Raw genomic sequence first — 13,334 nt, 5'->3', positions numbered from 1 at the left:
GCGTGCGGGCGCCCCAGGCCGCCGGCCTGACCCCGGAGGGAGGGAACCGCCGGCCCCCATGCGGGACAAGTTGGCGTCCCCCCCCGCCCCACCCCGCGCCCGGCCAGCCGGCCGGCCGAGCCCCGCGCACTCACCTCGCCGCGAGCAGCGCAACTTGCGGCGGCGCCGCCGCCCCGAACCTCCCTCCGGCCGGCCGTCGCCGAGCCCGGGCCGTGCCGCGGCCGAGGAGGGCCCGGCACCCGGAGCAGCCGCGCGCCGCCCCCGGGCCGCCCCCGCCCCGCCGCAGCCGAGTCCCCGAGAGGCGCGGGCGCTGGAAAGTTTCGGATGCCGAATGGCGGCCGAATGGCGGCCGAATGGCGGCCGAATGGCGGCCGAATGGCGGCCGAATGGCGGCCGAATGGCGGCCGAATGGCGGCCGAATGGCGGCCGAATGGCGGCCGAATGGCGGCCGAATGGCGGCCGAATGGCGGCCGAATGGCGGCCGAGGGGGGGGCGGCGGCGGCGGCGGCGGCGGCGGCGGCGGCGGCGGGGCGGCGGCGGCGGCGGCGGCGGCGGCGGGGCGGCGGCGGCGGCGGCGGCGGCGGCGGGGCGGCGGCGGCGGCGGCGGCGGCGGGGCGGCGGCGGCGGCGGCGGGGCGGCGGCGCTGGCGCCACCTCGCTCCCGAGCGCAGAGAGTGCGGGGGGATGGGGGGGGCTGGGGCGAGAGCGGTGGCGGCGGCAGAGGGCGGGACGGCAGGAGGGACCCGCACGGGCAGTGACCTCCGGGGGGAGCGGCCGCCAGCGCGCCGACCCCGGCCGGGAGGACTGCCAGGGAGGCCGCCTCCGCCGCCGGGCCGGCCCCTCCCCCCACGGCCCCCAGCCCGCACCCTCCCCCACCGCCGGGGAACGGGAGCCCGGGTCCTCCCCCCCCCCCCCGACACACCCCCCACCCACACGCCCGGGGGGGAGGGGCGCGTCCCAAGCCGGTCCCTCCCCCACGGAGGGTGAGGCCACCAGGCCTGCCCTCCCCCACAACCAAGAGGGGGAGAGTCCGCCCCCAACACAGCCCCTCCCCCAGGGCTCCAGGGAAGACTCGCGTCCTGAGCCGCCCCGTCCCCACGGCGGGGGAACCTGCAACCCTCCCCCGTCCCTCACCCCTGACTCTGCTCTCCCCGCCGCGCCCGGGGTGGCTGAAGGGAACCCGGGTCTCCCTAGTGTATCCGAACCCCGTCCCTTCCTCGTGGCCTCCATGCGGGCGGAAGGAGACGCAGGCCTGTGCCCACCCCGTCCCAGGCCCGGACCCAGCCAGGAGGGGACAGGAGCCCGGTCACCAGCACCGCGGTTTCCAGGGGAGGGGGGAACCGGGCCACCGCTCTGTTACCCTCCCCCACCTCCAAGAAGCAGCCGCCCAGCTGCCCTAGCAGAACCCCTGCAACCTGCCTGAGGACGCCGCTCCCTCAAAATCGGCGGCCGGCAGGGCACCCCAATGGTCTCCTCCCCTCCCCGGAAAAGTGGGGGCCCAGGGGGGAGCCTCGACCTTTGCAAAATGCCTCCAGTGAAGAGCCGGCAGTGCGTGGGGAGAAAGAAACTCGGGCCCAGCGGGGTGGAGGCTCCCGGCGGGGGCAGGGGGAAGAAGCCGGGCGCTCGGGCCTTCTCACCCCCGCCCCCGCCCGGAGGCGTCGGGCCTCGGGCCCCGGCCAAGTGCTAAGGTTGCCGCAGCTCGCTCGGCCCAGCTCTGGTGAACCCGAGGCCCCAGCGCTCCTGCCTCCCCTCCTGCTTGGCGACAACTGCCCCCCACTCGAGGCCTGAGTTCACTTAAACAAACATCTGCACCCACCCGCCGGCACCTTGGGTGTCTGCTTTGCCGAATATTTTAGAATAAGTTTGCCCCTCCCTTTGGCGTATAAGGAGCTTCGCCCCAAGAGCCCAGTACACACTCAGCGTTTTACACTGGCACCTCACTTGCTCCTTGCTGGGACACCGGGCCATTTGCTGTACTGGTTGTGCAGAGAGGGGGCCCGAAGTGAGTGTTTAAGGGGCTGGTCCTCCATCAAAAAGGCAGACTAAAAATTATGCTGCCAAATATTGCTGTGAAACGTCAGTGATGTAAAACGACGGTTGCTGCACATTATTATTAGAGCACATCAATAAAAGATACACTTACACAGTCTCCATAATTGTGAATCAGCAGAATAGATTTTGCCTTATTTTGTATCAGTTGCCATTCAAGGCCCCCCAAAAGGACGTGGTGGGACCTTCCCTTGAGCTTGCCCGTCGTTGCTCCCGGGCTCCCTGGGCTTGTGAGGACTGATGCTGAGGTATTAACAGGCAATCGAAAAACCAGGGGGGCAACAGAAAACCCGAGCGAGCTCCTGATGCAACCCTGCCCGGGTTACACGTGCTTCCCTTCCCCCACCGCCTGCTGATGGGAGCGCTGCGTTTTTTCCGCCTGTAGGGTCACATTGTGGTTGATTGATTCTCCTTTCGCCTTGCTCAGTCATTCAGATTTGGAAAGTAAATAACAAGTTGACAGCATTACAGCTCTCGCCTTTACTGGGACACGGCCCCCGGCTACCGCACACTCTCGAGTAGCCGCGCAGCCAAACTGGCCCTCTGGCTTGCCAGCCGTGCTTGTCCTTAGCCGCTTGGAAATTCCGAACTGAACACCATGAAAAGGTTCCTTGGTATGTTTTGATTACTTGGCAGACGCCAATCATTTAAAGTATGAGAAAGTGGTGGAAATCCTCGCTTCCAAACTAGGACCCGGTGTGACCACTTTTTTTACAGCTGGTCTTCCGTAGCTAACAACGCGAGGGAGCTTGGAATCCATCTTGCCTGTTTGATCGTGTCCCAATAATCCCAACGATCTTCTTGCAAGTAAGGAGTCGAGCACTTTTACCACAGACTCCTAGGAGCCCCCAGGGACTCTGTAAGACCTCAGACAGGAAACGCGACCCCCTACATTTATCCTAATAACACCGAGAAATTCCACCTTCTGAATGCTAGACGGGTGGTAGGAACGTGTTAAATTAGACTATTTTATTTCATCTGTTTTGCAGATTTTTCGAATGGTGTAAGAAAAGAGGAGAAAAAGCACATTAAAGTAGAGCAGGAAAGGAGCTAGTGCGTTCTGACAAAAGTATAAAGGTTAATTTGGAGGCCGTGAGCAGCAACGATCTACACAGGTATCCACTGCACAATATCTATATTCCAAACAAGTATTTTTGGTTGCTGACTGCAGGGGGCTGGAATACAAGAATCCGCTCGCAACAAATGCTATCAGTATTCCCCCTAAACAGTAGCCAAATGTTTAATAAAAAGGCAGCAGGAACCCACACAAATATAGTCAACTAATTTTTGACAAAAGAGCAAAGGTATTTCAATGGAGAAAGAATATCCTTTTTAACAAATGGTGCTGGAACAACAGACATCCATAGACAAAACAAACAAAAAAATTAATCTAGCCCAGACCTCAAGGCTTTTCACGGAAACTAACTTAAAATTGATCATGGGCCTAAAAGTCAAAAGCAAAAACATAAAACTCCTAGAAGATAATGTAGGAGAAAATCTAGACGACCTTGGGTTTAGCAGTGAGTTTTTAGATACAACACCAAAAACATGATCCGTGAACAAAAAAAAACTGATGAATTGGACTTACTGAAATTAAAAACTTCTGCTCTGCAAAAGACACTGTTAATGAAAAGACAAACCACAGACTGGGAGATATATTTGCAAAATCCATATCTGATAAAGGATTATATCCAAAATATGCAAAGAACTCTCAAAACTCAACAATAAGAAAACAATACAGAATAAAAATGGGCAAAAGATCTGGGAAAAAAAAACTCACCAAAGAGATATACAGATGGCAAACAAGCATATGAAAAGATGCAGAATATCACATATCACAATGAAAACGCACATTAAGACAAAATATGGGGAATTCCCTGGCAATTCAGGGGTTAGGACTTGGCGCTTTCATTGCCAGGGCTGTGTTCTGTCCCTGGTCTTGGGACTAAGATCCCACAAGCCACGCAGCTCGGCAAAAAATCAAATGCTAACAGGGTGCTGAGCAACAGGAACTCTTCCGCGTTGCTGGTGGGAATGCGAAACGTAAGACCACTTTGGAAGACAGTTTGGCAGTCTCTTACAAAGCAAAACATACGATCCAGCAACCATGCTCCTAGGTGTTTACCCAACTAAGTTGAAAACTTATGTCTGCACAAAAACCCGCACAGGAATGTTCAACAGTTTTACTCACCAAACACCGAAAGCAACCAAGATGGTCCTCAGTAGGTGAATGGATAAACAAACTGTGGCACATCCACACAATAGAATATCATTCTGCAATAAAAAGAAATGAGCTATCAAGGCATGGGAAGACAAGGAGGAACTTTAAATGCCTATCACTAAGTGAAAGAGGCCAATCTGAAAAGTCTACATACTGTATGAGTCCAACTCTACGGCATTCTAGAAAAGGCAAAACTGAAAAGATCAGTGGTTGCCAGGGGTTCTGGGGATGGGAAAGAAGGGACGCATATGGGGAACACAAGGGATTTTCAGGGCAGTCAATGGATTCTGCATGATACTGTAGTGGCAGATACATGACATTTTGCATTTGTCCAAACAGGTAGACCTGTACAGAAACGGAAGTGAACTCCAATGTCAGCTGTGGATTTTATCAATATTGATTCATTCATTGTAACAAATGTACTACTGTTACACAAAAGATGTTAACACTGGAAATGGTGTGTGGGAGGAGGAAAATTGGGAACTCTCTGTACTATATGCTAAACCGTTCTGTACATCTAAAACTGCTCTTTAAAAAAAAGTCTATTATTTAAAAAAAAAAAAAAAAGACAGTAGGAAGAGGTGTTAAACTTCTCGTGAGAATTACTGCCCAGTTTTCATGGAATCCAATATGTAATTTCATCGAGGCCCATCTAACGGCTCCTAACACATAGGCCAATATTTGTTTGCATGACTGGCCTACTCAGAAAGGCCTGCGAGTCCAGGAGTCGTGTGCTCCATGCCGCAGTGGCCTCTCGGTGATGTTTGCAGAGCATGTCTCAGCTGTGAGGAAGCATCTGCCACAAGCTTCTCGTATGAAACAAAGAAGAGGGGTATGCTCGCCAACTTCACTTACAACCCTCTGGCCGAGGTTTGCTTTGGGGCTTGCTTCTACTTTTCCTCAGGGAGACTGGAACCGAAACTACAAAGGGAGATGGTTGTATCAGGCGGTAGCACGTGGTGAACGCACTTGGAGAAGTAAACAGGAGTGAGGACAGAGATTTCCATCACCTGCCTGCCGTGGATGTGAGATGAGGTGGGTGGTCGCCCCTTCTGCTCCCCTTGACCTGGGTAGGCATCCAGTCTTTTTTTCAAGATAGGATGAATTGTGTCTCCCGCCTCAAATTCATATGTTGAAGTCCTAACCCCCAGCACCTTAGCATGCGACTATTTTTGGAAAGACGGCCTTTAAAGGAGTAAATAAATCAAATGCAGTCATTAGGGTGACCCTTCCTTATCCAATCTGACTGGTGTCCTTATAAGAAGAGGAGACTGGGACACAGACATGCACAGAGGGAAGACCGTGTGAAGACACAGCAAGGAGGGAGGACTCGGGAGAAACCCACCCTGCCGACACCTTGACTTGAACTTCCAGCCTCCAAGACTGTGAGAAAATAAGTTCTGTTTGTTTCTCATTCTTTTTGGCTACGCCGAGTGCAGGATCTTAGCTCCCCGATCAGGGATCGACCCCGTGCCACCTGCATTGGGAGTGCAGAGTCTTAACCGCTGGACCGCCAGGGAAGTCCTAATAAATTTCTGTTATTTAAACCACCCAATCTTCGGTGCTTTGTTATGGCAGCACGAGCAGCAAATGCATGTGAGTTATTGCTGTTTCTTTTCTATTTGGAATGTCACATTCACTTCACATCCTTTGAATACTGAAAACACCTCACATTGGGCATGGGGATGTTCGTGCACAGTGTCGAATTTGATCCTCCCAGTAATACTGGAGGGCAGGGATTTTTATCTCCAATGCTCAGAGTAAAAGACTTGGCCCAAGAGGTTAAAGGATTGAGAGGAGGGGGTTTGTAAGCACTTCTACGCCCCAGACCTTCTTTGGCAAGTTACTGACTATATTGATTACCACTGCATAAATACATAAAATAATATACATAAGATTACAAGGAAACTCGATTCTGTAAAAATATAGTTAAATTAAAAAAAGAAATTCCAATGTCATAATACATGTGCTTCTTTCTCAGTACTTCCAATCATAAGCTCTAGAGGTGGTACTAATAACTTCTGTCATTTCAAAGTAGTGGTGGGTACAAATAAAATCTGCTTCAACTCTAACCTGCTCTGAAAATACATCAGACTTCTCTTGGTGACAAATTGGTAACAAATCAAAGATACAGTTAATGCTACTGTCATCTCCTCTATAGTCATAGTTGTCAGAAATGCTCAATTTGGGTTAACTGCAGAGGTTTTCCCCATCCATGTTCATGGACCCCCTGCAATCTCTCCCTGGGACCTTCCTGCCAAGGGAGGAAGTGCAAGCTACATCCCATGACTCTCTATGGCCCTTCTGCCTACCTAGACTCATCCATGCCACCACCATGGACCCCCTCCCATGGCTCATGGGCCGGGACCCTAGAGTGAGATGACTTTAAGGGGATGCCAAAAACTTACTCATCCAGATAAGTAATACGTGCTTCCCTGGTGGCGCAGTGGTTGAGAATCTGCCTGCCAATGCAGGGGACACGGGTTCGAGCCCTGGTCTGGGAAGATCCCACATGCCGCGGAGCGACTAGGCCCGTGAGCCACAATTGCTGAGCCTGCGCGTCTGCAGCCTGTGCTCCACAACAAGAGAGGCCGCGATAGTGAGAGGCCCACGCACCGCGATGAAGAGTGTTTATTTTGACAAAATTCAACACCCATTTATGATAAAAACTCTCCAGAAAGTGGGCATAGAGGGAACCTACCTCAACATAATAAAGGCCATATATGACAAACCCACAGCAAACATCATTCTCAATGGTGAAAAACTGAAAGCATTTCCTCTAAGATCAGGAATGAGACAAGGATGTCCACTCTCACCACTATTATTCAACATAGTTCTGGAAGTCCTAGCCACGGCAATCAGAGAAGAAAAAGAAATAAAAGGAATACAAATTGGAAAAGAAGAAGTAAAACTGTCACTGTTTGCGGAAGACATGATGCTATACATAGAGAATCCTAAAACTGCCACCAGAAAACTGCTAGAGCTAATTAATGAATATGGTAACGCTGCAGGATACAAAATGAATGCACAGAAATCTCTTGCATTCCTATACACTAATGATGAAAAATCTGAAAGAGAAATTATGGAAACACTGCCATTTACCATTGCAACAAAAAGAATAAAATACCTAGGAATAAACCAAAAAAGAAAAACAAACAAACAAAAAAACTGGTAAATGAAAACAACATTTAAAATTGTGTTGTCATTAGAGTATACACAAAGTAATTGAAGCTGTAGGTATAGAAGTGATTGCCTTGAGAAGACATGTATAATAAGGAAAGGAAGAAAGGAAGGAAGGAAAGAAGGAAGGAAGGAGGGGAAGAAGGAAAGGAAGAAGGAAGGAAGAGAAGGAAGGGAAGGAAAGGAGAGGTCTTCAAAAATAGGGAGATTTAAGTGGCATTTAAGTAAACCTGCCAAAGGGAGCAGTGGCAATCAAGGGACCTGAGTATTAATTAGGAATGACTGATCACGTGAGTCCCATGAGGGTAGGGATCACATCTGCTTCTCATTTCTGGAGCAGAGCACCTAGCACAGTACCTGGCCAGTAGATGCTCCATTCGCAATTGTCCAGTGTTGTCCGTGGGGCAGGAAAGCTACAAATACCATTGGCTGCGGCAACTGGGTGACTGGGGATGTGTGCAAGCTGGATGGCAGGCAGTGAGTAAAGAAATGAATAGGGAACAGAAGTGCCCTTGACCGGTGGGGAGGGCCGCGTTGTGCACCCCTCTGCTCTCGCTGCAGGGAGATGGCTTAGCGACTTCTCCTGGGGAGGTTCCTGGCCTCCATAATCTGCAGGAAGCCCTCTCAGAGTCAGTGGGCGCCCCTTGCCTCCAGGGCCCTGCAGACCCCACAGCGCAGTCCTAATAACCTGACAGTAACACCCAGCCAAGCCCAGTCAATATACACCACCAGAGTCTGTACAATGACCTTTAACATCCAGGATGGACCAGACTTTCAAGACTGAGTTGTCAACAGTGAGACACCAGTGGTTGTGGATTTCCATGCACAGTGATGTGGTCCCTGCAAGATCCTGGGGCCAAGGTTAGAGAAGGTGGTGGCCAAGCAGCATGGAAAGGTGGTGATGGCCAAGGCGGATATTGATGACCACACAGACCTCGCCATAGAGTATGAGGTATCAGCTGTGCCCACCGTGCTGGCCATCAAGAATGGGGATGTGGTGGACAAGTTTGTGGGCATCAAGGATGAGGACCAGCTGGAGGCCTTCCTGAAGAAGCTGATTGTCTGACAAGCAGGGAAGCGTCCTGACTGCCCCTGCCCACCTGGGCCCCGTGGTCCCGGGGGACCCAGGTAGAACTCATAGCCCTTCTGTGCCGGCCCTTCCTACCTCCTTCCTCTGCCTGGCCCCTGTGGGTCCGTGCTTTGGAGACCAGGCCTCCAAACACAGGAGCCTCAAGTGCTCCCAACCTGGCTGACCGCCAGGGTGGCCGCCCAAGGAGCGGTGCCGCCACCGAGCTGGGACAGCCGTCTCCTCACCCACTCTCTGCTCCTTCTAGGGCTTGTTGCCGTGCTCCCAGGATGCTGGGACAGAGTCCCGGGGCCAGCCTGCAGTAACAGCTTGGTCTCCCTGCTCCCTTCTGATCTGAACCCCGGTGCCTGGCTCATCTGCCTCCTGCATTTTTCTTTCCTGCTGCTGTTTTGTAAAAAAAAAAAAAAAAAAACAGAAGAAGCAAAAAAGAAACCCAGGGCTTCCCTGGTGGCGCAGTGGTTGAGAATCTGCCTGCTAATGCAGGGGACACGGGTTTGAGCCCTGGTCTGGGAAGATCCCACATGCCGCGGAGCAACTGGGCCCGTGAGCCACAATTACTGAGCCTGCGCATCTGGAGCCTGTGCTCCGCAACAAGAGAGGCCGCGATAGTGAGAGGCCCGCGCACCGCGATGAAGAGTGGCCCCCGCTTGCCGCAACTAGACAAAGGCCTCGCACAGAAACAAAGACCCAACACAGCCATAAATAAATTAATTAATTAATTACAAAACAAAAACAACCCATAGAATACAGTACCAACAGCAGACCCTAATACAATCCACGGTCGTTGGTGATAACGATGTGTCAATGTAGGTCCATTTATTGTAACAAATGTACCACTCTGGTGTGGGATGTTGATGATGGGGAAGGCTGTGCATGTGTGAGGGCAGGGGGAGTATATGAGAAGTCGCTGTACTTTCTACTCATTTTGCTAATGTTTTGTTATTTGTAATTTCTTCTTCTAAAAAAAAGAGGATATTAAAAAAAAAAAAAGAAATGAGTTATCAAGCCATGAAAAGACACGAAGGAACCTTAAGTGCATATTGCTAAATAAAAGAAGCCAATCTGAAAAGGCTGCATACTGAATGACTCCAACGATATGACATTCTGGGAAAGAAAGTAAAGAGATGTGATAGTCAGGGGTCAAGGGTCAAGGCGGGGTGAGGAAGTGATGATTAGGTGAAACACAGGAGATATTTAAGGCAGTGAAACTATTCTGTAGGATACCGTATTGATGGACACATGACATTATTTGTCAAAACCTACGGAACTGTATAACACAAAGAGCGAATCCTAATGCAAACTATGGACTTTAGTTAGTAATGGTATATGAATATTGGTTCATCAATTGTACTAAATTGTAACTGCACTAAGGCAAGAGAACTAAGAGAGAACTAAGAACCGCACTAAGGAGAAACTGTGAGTGGGAAAAGGAGAGGATATATGGAAACTCTCTGTACTATCTGCTCAATTTTCTTTTTTTTAATTTTATTTTACTTTATTTCTTTATTTCTTTATTTTTGGCTGTGTTGGGTCTTCGTTGCTGCACGCGGGCTTTCTCTAGTTGTGGTGAGCGGGGCCACTCTTTGTTATGGTGCACAGGCTTCTCATTGTGGTGGCTTCTCTTGTTGTGGAGCACAGGCTCTAGGCGCACAGGCTTCAGTAGTTGTGGCACGCGGGCTCAGTAGTTGTGGCTCACGGGCTCTAGAGCGCAAGCTCAGTAGTTGTGGCACATGGGCTTAGTTGCTCTGTGGCATGTGGGATCTTCCCAGACCAGGGATCAAACCCGTGTCCCCTGCATTGGCAGGAGGATTGTTAACCACTGCACCACCAGGGAAGCCCTATCTGCTCAATTTTCTGTAAACCTAAAACTGCTTTAAAAAATTGTTTATTAATTTTGTAAAAAGTGCAACCCATGGCTTGACCAGTTCTGTATATACCACTTTCTTAGGCAGTAAATTATCTTTGCAGAGCGCCTTTGGGCAACAAGCAATGATGCAGCATAGCCCACATAGACAGAAGGGTTTTGAAGACAACAAGCCTTCAAACTCATCCCCCCACTAGAGTGTGAGCAGGAATGACAGAAGGGGGAACAGAATGTGGTGTGTGGAACCCTGGGTCCCCCTTTTAGCTACAATCAAGGAGTCACTGAGCACATGAAGGCAGCCTCGCAGGGGTAGCACCGCTCTAAGAAACAAGCGACACTTCTGACTTGTTTTACCCAAATAACTTAAACAAGCAAATAATAACCAAGTGATTCATCCTACATGATCTTCAGTTTTCCCATTGATACAACTGACAGTATTATGCATTATAGATGCTGCTGTGTTGTTTTCAAGCCTTCCTTGAAAGCCTTCACAAAAACGTCAAAACATCCTCGCATATGATACTGATGATAAGGAAGTGGATATGTGTGATCACATATGAGATATCTTATTAAGGGAAGTGTGGGAGGGTTCTTCTTTAGAATATTTTCAAAAAGCTCTTCTAAACACTAGATATATTTTTTATTACTTTTACTGCTGTTATTCTCCTACTTGTTACCTGAAGTTTTGTCTAAGGACCGCAGGGGTTTTCTTAACCTTACAAGTAAGTTTCTGTTGAGTAGAACCTCGTCATGCTACTTGTTGCTATTGATAGAGTTTGTTAAGCCAACAGTGAAAGCAATCTGTCCTCTCAATGCATGGTAGCACTTCAATAGTGGAGATTCTGGAATGAATTTTAAAATCAGAGATGAGAAGCATTTCCCCCACCCACCTGGGATTGGAAAGAGAAAATTCAGTAAGACAAAACAGGATGCAGAGCTTAAGAAGTGGGTTAGAGCCCACGAAGTTCTAAGAATCACAACTGTTGAAGAAATATTAAGCAGACCAGAAAATTAGTGAAATGAGTCCAGGTTGAGTGAGACTGAATGCTTTCCCCAAGTCCCACATGGTAACTGCCTTTTTTCTTCTGTAGGGGGAGAAAGAATTGGGAAGAGATTTCAGATTTCTAGAGATTCCCTTGAATAGTTCCTACTGGACTGCTCACTGGGACAATATTCTTTTTCCTCCCCAAGGTGGCCATATGCAGCAGCAGTTCACCCCATCCATTCACTCTCATCACTTAGAATGGAGTTGTCCCCATGCAAACATCGAGCAATGGCACCGTGAGAATTGATAGGCTCATGAAAGCAAGGCTGATGGGAGCCCTGGGGTGCACCCCCAAACTAAAAGGACTCAGGTTGCAAGACCTGTCACTTAACAGTCACAGCAGGATATATTTTTTGGTAATTGAAGCCTAATTTGGATTGTGTTTTTGGAAAACGATAACATTAGTTTTCTAAAAACTAGAAAATTTGTTAGGGGGGAGTGGTGGCTCTCTCCAACTCCACTTTGAAGCTAAAATGGCAAACTGTTTGGAATACAAACTTTTCCTTCCCGTGGATTTATGTAGTAGATGTTTCAAAATGACTGGCAAATACATAGAATTCATACAAAGTTAGAGGCAAAAGGGTGCTCCAGAACCCTCTGGTTGAATCTCTTCACTCTATAGTTGAGGAGAATGAGGTCCAGAGAGGCTAAGTGTTATGCCCAAGGGCACACAGCTGGCTCACAAGACGAGACTTGAATCCGGATTGCCTATGTACTGGCCAATGCTCTTCCCTCTCTACTGTGCTCTACTTCCCAGCACCACAAGAGGACACCTACTGTGTCTTGCAGAATCTAGACTATTTTTTGAAAGCTTGGAACTAAACTTGTGACTAATTAGAATACAGTGTTCCACCACCTTTAAGTCACCAGCTAAAATCCACTGCTCCCCGTCGCAGCACGCCCGAGGCCTTCTGGGTAACCAAAGAAAGATTATTGTCTCAACTCAGTTCTCTGTGTCTAGGTACCCACAAAATGGAAATCACTTTACTTGGGGAAGAGCAAGAGGACAAGATGAGATGAAAAGGAAGCATGTTTAAAATGGATAAAAGGAGACACTTTTTCCCCACTACACACAATTGAACTGGGGAACTCACTGCAGCAGGATATTAAGATCAATGGTGAAGATTTGTGTTTTAAAAGATTAGACATTTCACATGCATATCATCAACAGCGACACTCAATGGGATGAAAGTAAGATGGATGAAAGTTCTCAAGCTTCAGTGCATAAGTTGATCACCAACTGGGTCAGGTGAAAAGAAAAAAAGTTGTCTACTGGATTAAAATTTCACAGAAAGGCAGATCTGGGGGGTTCCAGTCATTGCTGCTGTGTAACAAACCACTCCAAAGTAGTGGTGTGAACCAACAGGCATTTTATTATGCACATGGATACGGTGGATCAGGAATTTGGAGAGGGCACAGCAGGGATGGCTTGTCTCTGATTCATGATATCTGGGGCCTCAGTTGGGAAGACTTGAACAACTAGGAATGACTTGAGGTTGGGGGCTGGAATCATCTGGAAGCTTCTTTACCTAACCTGGGATGACTTGAAGGCTCACTCAGCTGGGACTGTCAAGTGGAGCATCTATATGTAGGTGTCAAGAGGGAGTGTCCCAAGAAAAAGCACTTCCAAAAAACAAGTGTCCCAAGAGACCCAGGTGGAAACTACACGGCCTTTTATGACCTATCCATGGAAGTTTTAGAGCATCACTTCCAACACAGTCCATGGGTCAAAACCGTCACAAGCCCACTGAGATTCAAGAGGAGGAGACTTAGGACCGCCTACATCCCTCCCCTATGGGGAATGGCAAGATCACATTGCAGAAAAACCTGTGGGATGGGAGAGGTTTTCGCAGCCATCTTTGGAAAATGCAATCCCCCAGGGAAGTGGT

At 49.5% G+C, this 13,334-nt stretch overlaps 1 pseudogene across 1 annotated transcript; it reads left to right on the top strand.

Annotated features, from left to right (window-relative positions):
* Nucleotides 1–5,103: 5,103 nt before the first annotated feature.
* On the top strand, nt 5,104–9,176 carry LOC309662918 (thioredoxin, mitochondrial pseudogene; annotated as a pseudogene). The gene is made up of 2 exons: nt 5,104–5,139; nt 8,024–9,176. The product of its transcript is annotated as a thioredoxin, mitochondrial pseudogene (transcript).
* Nucleotides 9,177–13,334: the final 4,158 nt, after the last annotated feature.

Source organism: Balaenoptera physalus, assembly GCF_965194825.1.
Source record: "Balaenoptera physalus genome assembly, chromosome: 6".
Classification (NCBI taxonomy): domain Eukaryota; kingdom Metazoa; phylum Chordata; class Mammalia; order Artiodactyla; family Balaenopteridae; genus Balaenoptera; species Balaenoptera physalus.
This window is presented reverse-complemented; position numbering and strand designations above follow the sequence as displayed.